This window comes from Manis pentadactyla, chromosome 11, assembly GCF_030020395.1.
Source record: "Manis pentadactyla isolate mManPen7 chromosome 11, mManPen7.hap1, whole genome shotgun sequence".
Lineage (NCBI taxonomy): Eukaryota > Metazoa > Chordata > Mammalia > Pholidota > Manidae > Manis > Manis pentadactyla.
The window spans coordinates 74,563,699-74,576,135 of NC_080029.1; positions in this window are offsets into that span (position 1 = coordinate 74,563,699).

Genomic DNA, 12,437 nt, shown 5'->3' on the forward strand with positions numbered 1-12,437 from the left:
ACACAATGCCATTTCATATAGGATGCCAGAAGAGGAAGAGATGAGGCCCAAGTCTAGGGCAGCCTTCAGTCAGTCTGTCACCACACAGCAGTGAATTAATAAAGCAATTACATATTGGTTCTAATTCATCAACTTGCAGCAGAATAAAGCCAGTATCTGTGTGTAAACTTAGGACATGCTTCTCATCTGATTGGGGCCACTCAGTCAACTAGGTTCCCCAGCACAAAAGGGCAGAAGATACTGCTGGCCCTCTGCACACCTACCGTCACTGAATGTGAAAGGGGTAAGGATCCTATCAACAACTACAGATAACTAATAGGATTAAAGATGGGGGTGTGAGAGGTGAGACAGAGACCTCCTCCTAAAACCACATATCATACCAAAATATAATTAATACATCTAATCCTGAAAAAGCAACAGGAAAGAAGGCTGCACCTGTTGAAAAGAGCATACACCTGGAGAAAAGAGCCAACCTCACAGAATAGGGTAACATACCAAAGCTGTGGCCTGGCGGGACCCAAGCCCTTCCCCCACCCCAGCTCACCTGCAGGAAGAAGAGAAACAGAGAGGTGAAGGAGTGGAGGCCTGGGACTGATGAACACCTAGCCCTGGAGATCTGCTCTGGGAGCACAAACCTACATTGCATGGTGCTCTGGTGATTAGTGGGGTTGGAAAGCTAAGACAGGCAGAATACCTGGAGAGACAGAGATTCCAGCTGCTTGTGGAAAACATGGATTCATGTCCAGCTGATCTGGGCAGGCAGTCTGAGAGACTTCCTAAAAGCAAGAGGGCTGCTAAAGGGGCAAGGAGTGCACAGAGCGTACTGCTCAGGAGAAAGGACAGGTAGACAAAACTGTCCGGGTGCACTCTGCCCGGCGGGTTGGGAACTTAAAACGATCCTCAGGCACTCCATCCCCCTGGCTGGCAAAGCAAATCCAAGGCCCCAAACCATGATATGCACCCTGATGTCTTCCTCCCAGCTAGCCTGCATCTGGCTCGCAAACCAGCAGCCCCAGCCCTGGTGTCAGGCCACCCAGAGGTAAGCCCCGCCTACAGCAGCTACAAACACAAAGCATAGAGGCTTACACCTGTATGTTCGGCCCACTGGTTCTGGCAGTGGAGAAAGGCATAGCAGCCAGGAAAAAGGAAACAGCTCTTTCCTCCCCCTAAGGCATCAGCACCACTTCCCTGTGACCCCTGACATTCCAGGGGCTGAGCAGCTCCAGAGAGTAGAGCTTCTGGGCACTAGAGGGCGCCACACACAAAAATGAAATGCCAAAGGAACCTGGTTCAAAGCAAAATCTCAACACCAGAAGACAGGATCGAGTGAGACTGAATTAATAAATCTACCTGAAAGATGTTTCAAAATAAAAATCATAAACGTGCTCATAGAAGTAGAGAAAAATACTCAGGAACGAATTTGGATAGAGATCCAATCATTGAAAAACACAATGGAGGGAATTAAAAGCAGATTAGATACATTGGAGGAAACAATAAATGAAACAGAAATTAGGGAAGAGGAATACAAAGAAGCTGAGGCACAGAGAGAAAAAAGGATCTCTAGGAATGAAAGAATATTGAGAGAACTGTGTGACCAATCCAAACAGAACAATATTCATATTATAGGGATACCAAAAGAAAAAGAGAGAGAAAAAGGGATACAAAGTGTCTTTGAGGAAGTAATTGCTGAAAACCTCACCAATATGGGGAAGGAGATAGTCTCTCAGGCCATGGAGGTGCACTGACCTCCCAACACAAGGGACCCAAGGAGGACAACACCAAGACATATAATAATTAAAATGGCAAAGATCAAGGATAAGGACAGACTATTAAAAGCAGACACAGAGAGAAAAAAGGTCACCTACAAAGGAAAACCCATCAGGCTATCATCAGACTTCTCAGCAGAAACCTTACAGGCCAGAAGGGAGTGGCATGATATATTTAATGCAATGAAACAGAAGGACCTCAAACCAAGAATACTTTATGCAGCAAGATTATCATTTAAATTTGAAGGAGGGATTAAACAATTTCCAGATAAGCAAAAGTTGAGATAATTTAGCTCCCACAGACCATCACTAGAGTGTATTTTGGAGGGATGGCTACAGATGGAAGTGTTCCTAAGGTTAAATAGCTGTCACCAGAGGTAATAAAAAGGGATGAACAAAGAGTATGGAATGTGATACCTAATATATAAAGAATGGAGGAGGAAGAAAAGAAGGGGGAAAAACAAACCTTTACTTTGTGTAATAGCATACTAAGTGAGTTAAGTTAGACTCTTAGATATTGAGGAAGTTACCCTTGAACCTTTGGTAACCACAAATCTAAAGCCTGCAATGGCAATAAGTACATACCTATCAATAATCACCCTAAATGTAAATAGTCTGAATGCACCAATCAAAAGACATAAAGTCACTGAATGGATAAAAAAACAAGACCCAACTATATGCTGCCTACAAGAGACTCACTTCAAACCCAAAGACATACACCGACTAAAAGTGAAGGGATGGAAAAAGATATTTCATGCAACTAATAGGGAGAAAAAAGCAGGTGTTACTTTACTTGTATCAGACAAAATAGACTTCAAAACAAAGAAAGTAACAAGAGATCAAGAAGGACATTACATAATAATAAAGGGGTCAGTCAAACAAGAGGATATAACCATTATAAACATCTATGCACCCAACACAGGAGCACCTACACATGAGAAACAAATACTAACAGAATTAAGGAGGGAAATAGAATGCAAAATAGAAGATGAGGGAATACTTCCAAACTCATTCTATGAATCCAGCATCACTCTAATACCAAAACCAGGCAAAGACACCACAAAAAAAGAAAACCACAGACCTATATCCCTTATGAACACAGATGCAAAAATACTCAACAAAATATTAGCAAACCAAATTCAAAAATACATCAAGAGGATAATACATCCTGATCATGTGGGATTCATCTCAGGGATGCAAGGATGTTACAACATTCAAAAATCCATCAATATCATCCACCACATCAACAAAAAGGACAAAAACCACATGATCATTTCCACAGATGCTGAAAAAGCATTCAAAAAAATTCAACATCCATTCATGATAAAAACTCCCAACAAAATGGGTATAGAGGGCAAGTAACTCAACATAATAAAGGCAATATATGACAAACCCACAGTCAACATCATACTTAACAGTGAGAAGCTGAAAGCTTTTCCTCTAAGATTGGGAACAAGACAAGGATGTACACTCTCCCCGCTTTTATTCAACATAGTACTAGAGGTCCTAGCCACAGCAGTCAGACAACACAATGAAATAAAAGGCATCCAGATTGGTAAAGAAGAAGTCAAACTGTCACTGTTTGCAGATGACATGATATTGAACATAAAAACCCCTAAAGACTCTACTCCAAAACTATTAGAACTAATATCTGAATTCAGCAAAGTGGCAGGATACAAAATTAATACACAGAAATCTGTTGCATTCCTATACACTAATGATGAACTAGCAGAAAGAGAAATCAGGAAAATAATTCCATTCACAATTGCATCAAAAAGAATAAAATACCTAGGAATAAACCTAACCAAGGAAGTGAAAGACCTATACCCTGAAAACTACAAGACACTCATGAGAGAAATTAAAGAAGATACCAATAAATGGAAACACATCCCATGCTCATGGATAGGAAGAATTAATATTGTCAAAATGGCCATCCTGCCTAAAACAATCTACAGATTCAATGCAATTCCTATCAAAATACCAACAGCATTCTTCAACGAACTAGAGCACATTGTTCTAAAATTCATATGAAACCACAAAAGACCCTGAATAGCCAGAGCAATCCTGAGAAGAAGGATTATGCTCCCCAACTTCAAGCTCTAAAACCACAGTAATCAAGACAATTTGGTACTGGCACAAGAACAGAATATACCAATGGAACAGACTACAAAGCCCAGATATAAACCCAACCATATATGGTCAATTAATATACGATAAATGAGCTATGGATATACAATGGGGAAATGACAGCCTCTTCAACAGCGGGTGTTGGCAAAGCTGGACAGCCACATACAAGAGAATGAAACTGGATTATTGTCCAACCCCATACACAAGAGTAAACTCAAAATGGATCAAAGACCTGAATGTAAGTCATGAAACCATAAAACTCTTAGAAGAAAATATAGGTAAAACTCTCTTGAATATAAACATGAGCTTGACTATAAACTTCTTCATGAACATACCTCCCCGGGCAAGGGAAACAAAAGGAAAAAGGAATAAGTGGGACTATATCAAACTAAAACGCTTCTGTACAGCAAAGGACACCATCAGTAGACCAAAAAGGCATCCTACAGTATCAGAGAATATATTCACAAAGGACATATCCAATAAGGGGTTGACATTCAAAATATACAAAGAGCTCATGCACCTCAACAAACAAAAAGCAAATAACCCTGTTAAAAAATGGGCAGAGAACCTGAAGAGACACTTTTCCAAAGAAGAAATTCAGATGGCCAACAGGCACATGAAAAGATGCTCCACATCACTAATCATCAGGGAAATGCAAATTAAAACCACAATGAGATATACCCTTACACCAGTTAGGATGGCCAACATAGAAAAGAATAGGAACAACAAATGCTGGTGAGGCTGCAGAGAAAGGGGAATGTAAATTAGTTCAACCATTGTGGAAAGCAGTATGGAGGTTCCTCAAAGAACTAAAAGTAGAAATACCATTTGACCCACTAATTCCACTCCTAGGAATTTACCCTAAGAATGCAGGAGCCGAGAGGAGGAGCCAAGATGGCGGCATGAGTAGGGCAGCGGAAATCTCCTCCCAAAACCATATATATTTTTGAAAATACAACAAATACAACTATTTCTAAAAGAGAGACCAGTGGATACAGTACAACAGCCAGGCTACATCTACATCTGTGAGAACTCAGCACCTCACAAAGGGGGTAAGATAAACGCCACGGCCTGGCGGGACCTGAGCACTCCCCTGACCCCAGCTCCCTGGCAGGAGGAAATGAGTTGGAGCGGGGAGGGAGTGGAAGCACAGGACTGCTAAATAACAACCCCTAGTAATCTCCACCAGGAGCGCAGACACACATTGCATGGTGTGCTGGATATTAGGGAAACACAGAAGTAAAATCTGCAAGCGGGTCCCGGCAGCTGGCTCCCCTGGGACAAAAGAAAAACTAATGCTTTTTGAAAGTCTTAAAGGCACAGGGGCTTCACAGCTGGACACAAGTGTCCCGGCACACTCAACCCAACAGGCTGGGAATTCTGAGGAACTTCAGGCACACCAGCCCCCCAGGTGGCAATGCACCCCTGAAGTCCCTCCTGGTGATAGGCAGCCTGCCAGTCTTTCCCCCAGCCAGCGCAGCCCTGACACAGTAGTTGAGCAGCCGGAGAGCGGCCATGCGCACCAGTGGCGGCAGAGCAGCCTGAGAGAGGCCGCACGTGCCTGTGGCAGCAGAGCAGCTGGAGAGCGACCACGCCCACAGCAACAGCCCAGAATCTCCTCACAGCACGCAGCTGCCAGGACAGACCCAGAGGCTGCCGCCAGCATGCAGCTGCCCGCCATAGGCAGAGGAAACCAGGGCAAGGCACGAAGTGGCGCCGTTCTCGCAGGAGAGCACATCCAGCATGCCTGCCACTCCCTGCAGGGCTCTGGGCTAGCCTGATAGTGACCCTGCCCATGGCAACTTAGGGGATTAATCCAGAGGCTGCTCCAGGTGTGCAGGTAACCAACACAGGCAGCAGAGAAGGGCAAGGCAAGCAACAGGCAGGAAAGGACTTTGTTCTCCCAGCTGACACACGCACTACCTGCCTACAGCAACCTCTATCGCCATGAAAAGGCAGAAGAATTTGGTCCCGTCCGGAATTACCCAGACAGCCCCCGAGAGAGGGCCTGGGGAGATAGATTTAACCAATCTTCCTGAAAAAGAATTCAAAATAAAGGTAATAACCATACTGATGGATCTGCAGAGAAATATGCAAGAGCTAAAGGAGCAAGTTGGGAGGGAGAATACAGAAATAAAACAATTTCTTAAAGGACTTAAGAGCAGGCTGGATGAGGTGCAAAAAGCCATTAATGGAATAGAAATCAGAGAACAGGAACACAGAGAAGCTAAAGCAGAGAGAGATAAAAGGACTTCAGACAAAATAGACTTCAAAACAAAGAAAGTAACAAGAGATAAATATTCCAGGAATGAAAGAATATTAAGAGAACTGTGTGACCAATCCAAAAGGAACAATATTCACATTATAGGAGCACCAGAAGAAGATAGAGAAAAAGGGATAGAAGATGTCTTTGAAGAAATAATTGCTGAAAATTTCCCCAAACTGGGTGAGGAAATAGTCTCTCAGAACATGGAAGCCCACAGAACTCCCAACACAAGGGACCCAAGGAGGACAACACCAAGACATATACTAATTAAAATGACAAAGCTCAAAGACAAGGACAGAGTATTAAAGGCAGCCAGAGACAGAAAAAAGGTTGCCTACAAAGGAAAACCCATCAGGCTATCATCAGACTTCTCAACAGAAACCTTACAGGCCAGAAGAGAATGGCATGATATATTTAATGCAATGAAACAGAAGGGCCTTGAACCAAGAATTCTGTATCCAGCACGATTATCAGTTAAATATGAAGGAGGGATTAAACAATTCCCAGACAAGCAAAAGTTGAGGGAATTTGCCTCCCACAAACCACCTCTACAGGGTATTTTAGAGGGACTGCTCTATGGGAGCACTCCTAAGGCTAAATAGATGTCACCAGAGAAAATAAAATCACAGCAAAGAAAGCACACCAACCAAATACTAACTAAAGGCAAAAAATAAAATCAACTACCCACAAAAGCAGTTAAAGGAAACACAAAAGAGCACAGAATAAAACAACCAACATATAAAGAATACAGGAGGAGGAATAAGAAGGGAGAGAAAGAATCACCAGACAGTGTTTATAATAGCTCAATAAGCGAATTAAGTTAGACAGTAAGATACTAAAGAAGCTAACCTTGAACCTTTGGTAACCATGAATCTAAAGCTTGCAATGGGCAATAAGTACATATCTTTCAATAATCATCCTAAATATAAATGGACTGAATGCACCAATCAAAAGACACAGAGTGATAGAATGGATAAAAATGCAAGACCCATCTATATTCTGATTACAAGAGACACACCTCAAACCCACAGACATACACAGACTAAAAGTCAAGGGATGGAAAAAGATATTTCATGCAAACAATAGGGAGAAAAAAGCAGGTGCTGCAGTACTAGTATCAGACAAAATAGACTTCAAAACAAAGAAAGTAACAAGAGATAAAGAAGGACATTACATAATGATAAAGGGGTCAGTCCAACAAGAGGATATAACCATTATAAATATATATACACCCAATACAGGCACACCAACATATGTGAAACAAATACTAACAGAACTAAAGAAGGAAATAGAATGCAACGCATTCATTTTGGGAGACTTCAACACACCACTCACTCCAAAGGACAGTTCCACCAGACAGAAAAGAAGTAAGGACACAGAGGCACTGAACAACACACTAGAACAGATGGACTTAACAGACATCTACAGAACTCTACACCCAAAAGCAGCAGGATACACATTCTTCTCACGTGCACATGGAACATTTTCCAGAATAGACCACATACTACGCCACAAAAAGAGCCTCAGTAAATTCCAAGATTGAAATTCTACCAACCAACGTGTCAGACCACAAAGGTATAAAACTAGAAATAAATTGTGCAAAGAAAACAAAAAGGCTCACAAACACATGGAGGCTTAATGACATGCTCCTAAATAATCAATGGATCAACCAAATTAAAACAGAGATCAAGCAACATATGGAGACAAATGACAACAACAGCACAAAGCCCCAACTTCTGTGGGATGTAGCAAAGGCAGTTCTAAGAGGAAAGTATATAGCAATCCAGGCCTATTTAAAGAAGGAAGAACAATCCCAAATGAATAGTCTAAAGTCACAATTATTGAAACTGGAAAAAGAAGAACAAATGAGGTCCAAAGTCAGCAGAAGGAGGGACATAATAAAGATCAGAGAAGAAATAAATAAAATTGACAAGAATAAAACAATAGAAAAAAATCAATGAAACCAAGAGCTGGTTCTTTGAGAAAATAAACAAAATAGATGAGCCCCTAGCCAGACTTATCACGAGAAAAAGAATCCATACACATCAACAGAATCAGAAATGAGAAAGGAAAAATCACGATGGACCCCACAGAAATACAAAAAATTATTAGAGAATACTATGAAAATCTATATGCTATCAAGTGCGAAAACCTAGAAGAAATGGACAACTTGCTAGAAAAATACAATCTTCCAAGACTAACCAAGGAAGAAACAGAAAATCTAAACAGACCAATTACCAGCAACAAAATTGAATCGGTAATCAAAAAACTACCCAAGAAGAAAACCCCTGGGCCAGATGGATTTATCTCGGAATTTTATCAGACATACAGAAAAGACATAATACCCATTCTCCTTAGAGTTTTCCAAAAAATAGAAGAGGACGGAATACTCCCAAACTCATTCTATGAAGCCAACATCACCCTAATACCAAAACCAAGCAAAGACCCCACTAAAAAAGAAAATTACAGACCAATATCCCTGATGAATGTAGAGGCAAAAATACTCAACAAAATATTAGCAAACCGAATTCAAAAATATATCAAAAGGATCATACACCATGACCAAGTGGGATTCATCTCAGGGATGCAAGGATGGTAAAACATTCGAGAATCCATCAACATCATCCACCACATCAACAAAAAGAAGGACAAAAACCACATGATCATCTCCATAGATGCTGAAAAAGCATTCTACAAAATTCAACATCCATTCATGATAAAAACTCTCAACAAAATGGGCATAGAGGGCAAGTACCTCAACATAATAAAGGCCATATATGATAAACCCACAGCCAACATCATACTGAGCAGCGAGAAGCTGAAAGCTTTTCCTCTAAGATTGGAAACAAGACAGGGATGCCCACTCTCCCCACGGTTACTCAACATAGTACTGGAGGTCCTAGCCACGGCAATTAGACAAAACAAAGAAATACAAGGAATCCAGATTGGTAAAGAAGAAGTTAAACTGTCACTATTTGCAGATGACATGATATTGTACATAAAAAACCCTAGATTCTTCATGAACATATCTCCAAGCAAGGGAAACAAAAGCAAAAATGAACAAGTCGGACTATATCAACCTGAAAAGCTTCTGTACAGCAAAGGACATCATCAATAGAACAAAAAGGTATCCTACAGTATGGGAGAATATAGTCATAAATGACAGATCTGATAAAGGGTTGATATCTAAAATATATAGAGCTCATGCACCTCAACAAACAAAAAGCAAATAATCCAATTAAAAAATGGGCAGAGGAGCTGAACAGACAGTTCTCCAAAGAAATTCAGATGGCCAACAGACACATGAAAAGATGCTCTACATCACTAGTCATCAGAGAAATGCAAATTAAAACCACAATGAGATGCCACCTCACACCAGTAAGGATCGCCAGCATCCAAAAGACAATCAACAACAAATGTTGGCGAGGTTGTGGAGAAAGGGGAACCCTCCTACACTGCTAGTGGGAATGTAAATTAGTTCACCCATTGTGGAAAGAAGTATGGAGGTTCCTCAAAAACCTAAAAATAGAAATACCATTTGACCCAGGAATCCCACTCTTAGGAATTTACCTTAAGAATGCAGAAGCCATTTGAAAAAGACCTATGCACCCCTATGTTTATCACAGCACTATTTACAATAGCCAAGAAATGGAAGCAACCTAAGTGTCCATCAGTAGATGAATGAATAAAGATGTGGTACATATACACAATGGAATATTATTCAGCCATAAGAAGTAAACAAATCCTACCATTTGCAACAACATGGATGGAGCTAGAGGGTATTATGCTCAGTGAAATAAGCCAGGTGGAGAAAGACAAGTATCAAATGATTTCACTCATCTGTGGAGTATAAGAACAAAGAAAAAACTGAAGGAGCAAAACAAGACTCACAGAACCCAAGAATGGACTAACAGTTACCAAAGGAGAAGTGACTGGGGAGAATGGGTGGGAAGGGAGGGATAAGGGGGCGGGGGATAAAGGGGGCATTATGATTAGCATGTATAATGGGGGGGGGCACAGGGAGGGCTGTACATCACAGAGAAGACAAGCAGTGATTCTACATCTTACTATGGTGATGGACAGTGACTGTAATGAGGTATGTGGGAGGGACTTGGTGATGGGGGGAGTCTAGTAAACATAATGTTCCTCATGTAATTGTAGATTAATTATACCAAAATAAATTTAAAAAAGAATGCAGGGAGAACTTCCAACATCAGCACTCTTGGGAAGACTCATGACAGAAGATGATCAGAAAAAAAAAAAAAAAAAAAAAACTTCAACAAAGATCCATGCACTGTCACAGGTGTAGATGCACTCATCCCACCAGTTCCTGGACTTGCCATGGGAATGAGGAAGGAGATATCTAAGCTGGCCTGTGCATACAGTAAAACAAAAATTGGACTGGATCTATACTGTTGGAACTCAACCAAGAATTAGGAGAAGTGCAAATTGTAGCGCTCCAAAGTCTTACAACCACAGACTATTTATCGTTAAAAGAACATATGGGATATGAACAGTCCCCAGGAATGGGGTGTTCTAGTTTATCTGAACTCTCTCAGACTGTTTAAGTTCAGTCGGACAATATCCACCATATCATAGATAAGTTTTCACAAATGCCTAAGGTGCCTAACTGGTTTTCTTGGTTTCACTGGAGATGGCTGGTAATTACAGGTATGCTTAGGTTAGGTAACTATATTCCTATTATGTTAATGTGTGTGCACAATTTAATTAGTCGTTTAAAACCTATCCATGCTGAAGTTACTCTACAAGAAGATATGTCAAGAAATAATCAATCTTCCCAGGTTTTCTTCTGCCTGCTACTTCTATAGCTTTTCTTCTTCCTACCTAATCACAACCTTTAAATAGAACTCGTGCCACATGTCGAATTTACCGAGTATCATAATTCTTCCAAGTGGTAAAGACACCTCAAGACAAATGCTGGGCATAGAAGCCACAGGGCATAAATATGCAAAGAAGTAAAAAGCTAACCTTTTCAAACAATAAGGCTTCTCTCTCACTTACCAACTTAACATTTCCCTGTATGGCCCCGGAAGATGACTGGTTAGCCAGAGACGGGTAAGATTCCTCAAGGGAGGAACAACCTAAGACAGGCACAGTCGCAGGGGGCCATCTGGTGAGAAAATGGGGAGCAGCAGAGGTGAGGCTTAGAACCTCCCCCCTCATGTTCTGAGAGAAATCTTTGGCATACATGGATGTTTATTGCCCTCATCTAGCTCGGATTAACACATAGTCTACAGGCACACACCTGATCATCTACATTTGCTCTCTTACAACACTAAACTCTGTTTTCTACCTTTATCTTGTATCTACCTACCACTTCAGCATTTTATTAAAAATAATAATAATAGAGAAATGTGGTATCCACATATAAATCAAGTTTAAAAATCAAATGAATATTCATATTTGAACTGACTGTGTATAGTTCATAATGCATGAACAAAACCGAAAGCTTCTGCAATGACTGCCCTTGCACTGTTCACCATGTAACTTATTCACTATGTAAGAATTTGTTCGTTATGCATCAGAAGATTGGAGACTGACGAAAATTAGGCTTGGGGTGGATTAATGATTGTGCATTGAGTATTGACCCCCCCTATACAGAAATTTATTGGGGTTAACAACTATTTGATCAATAAATATGAGAGATGCCCTCACAAAAAAAATATATATATATATGTATATATATATATAAACACACTTCCAATTGTAAAATAAATAAGTAACCGGGATGTAATGTATAGCATAAGGAATATAGTCAAAATATTGTAACAACTTGGTATGGTGATACCTGGTACCTAGAATTATCATGTATATAAATGTTGAATCACTGTGTTGTACACCTGAAACTAATGTAATGCAATGCTGTTGTCAACTACCCTTCAATAAAAAAAAAAAAAAAAAAAAAGAATGCAGGAGCCCAGTTTGCAAAAGACATATGCACCCCTATGTTTATCACAGCACTATTTACAATAGCCAAGAAATGGAAGCAACCTAAGTGTCCATCAGTAGATGAATGGATAAAGAAGAGGTACATATACATAATGGAATATTATTGAGCCATAAGAAGTAAACAAATCCTACCATTTGCAACAACATGGATGGATCTAGATGGTATTATGCTCAGTGAAATAAACCAGGCAGAGAAAGACAGGTATCAAATTATATCACTCATCTGTGCAGCATAAGAACAAAGCAAAAACTGATGGAACAAAACAGCAGTGGACTCACAGAACCCAAGAATGGGCTAACAGTTACCA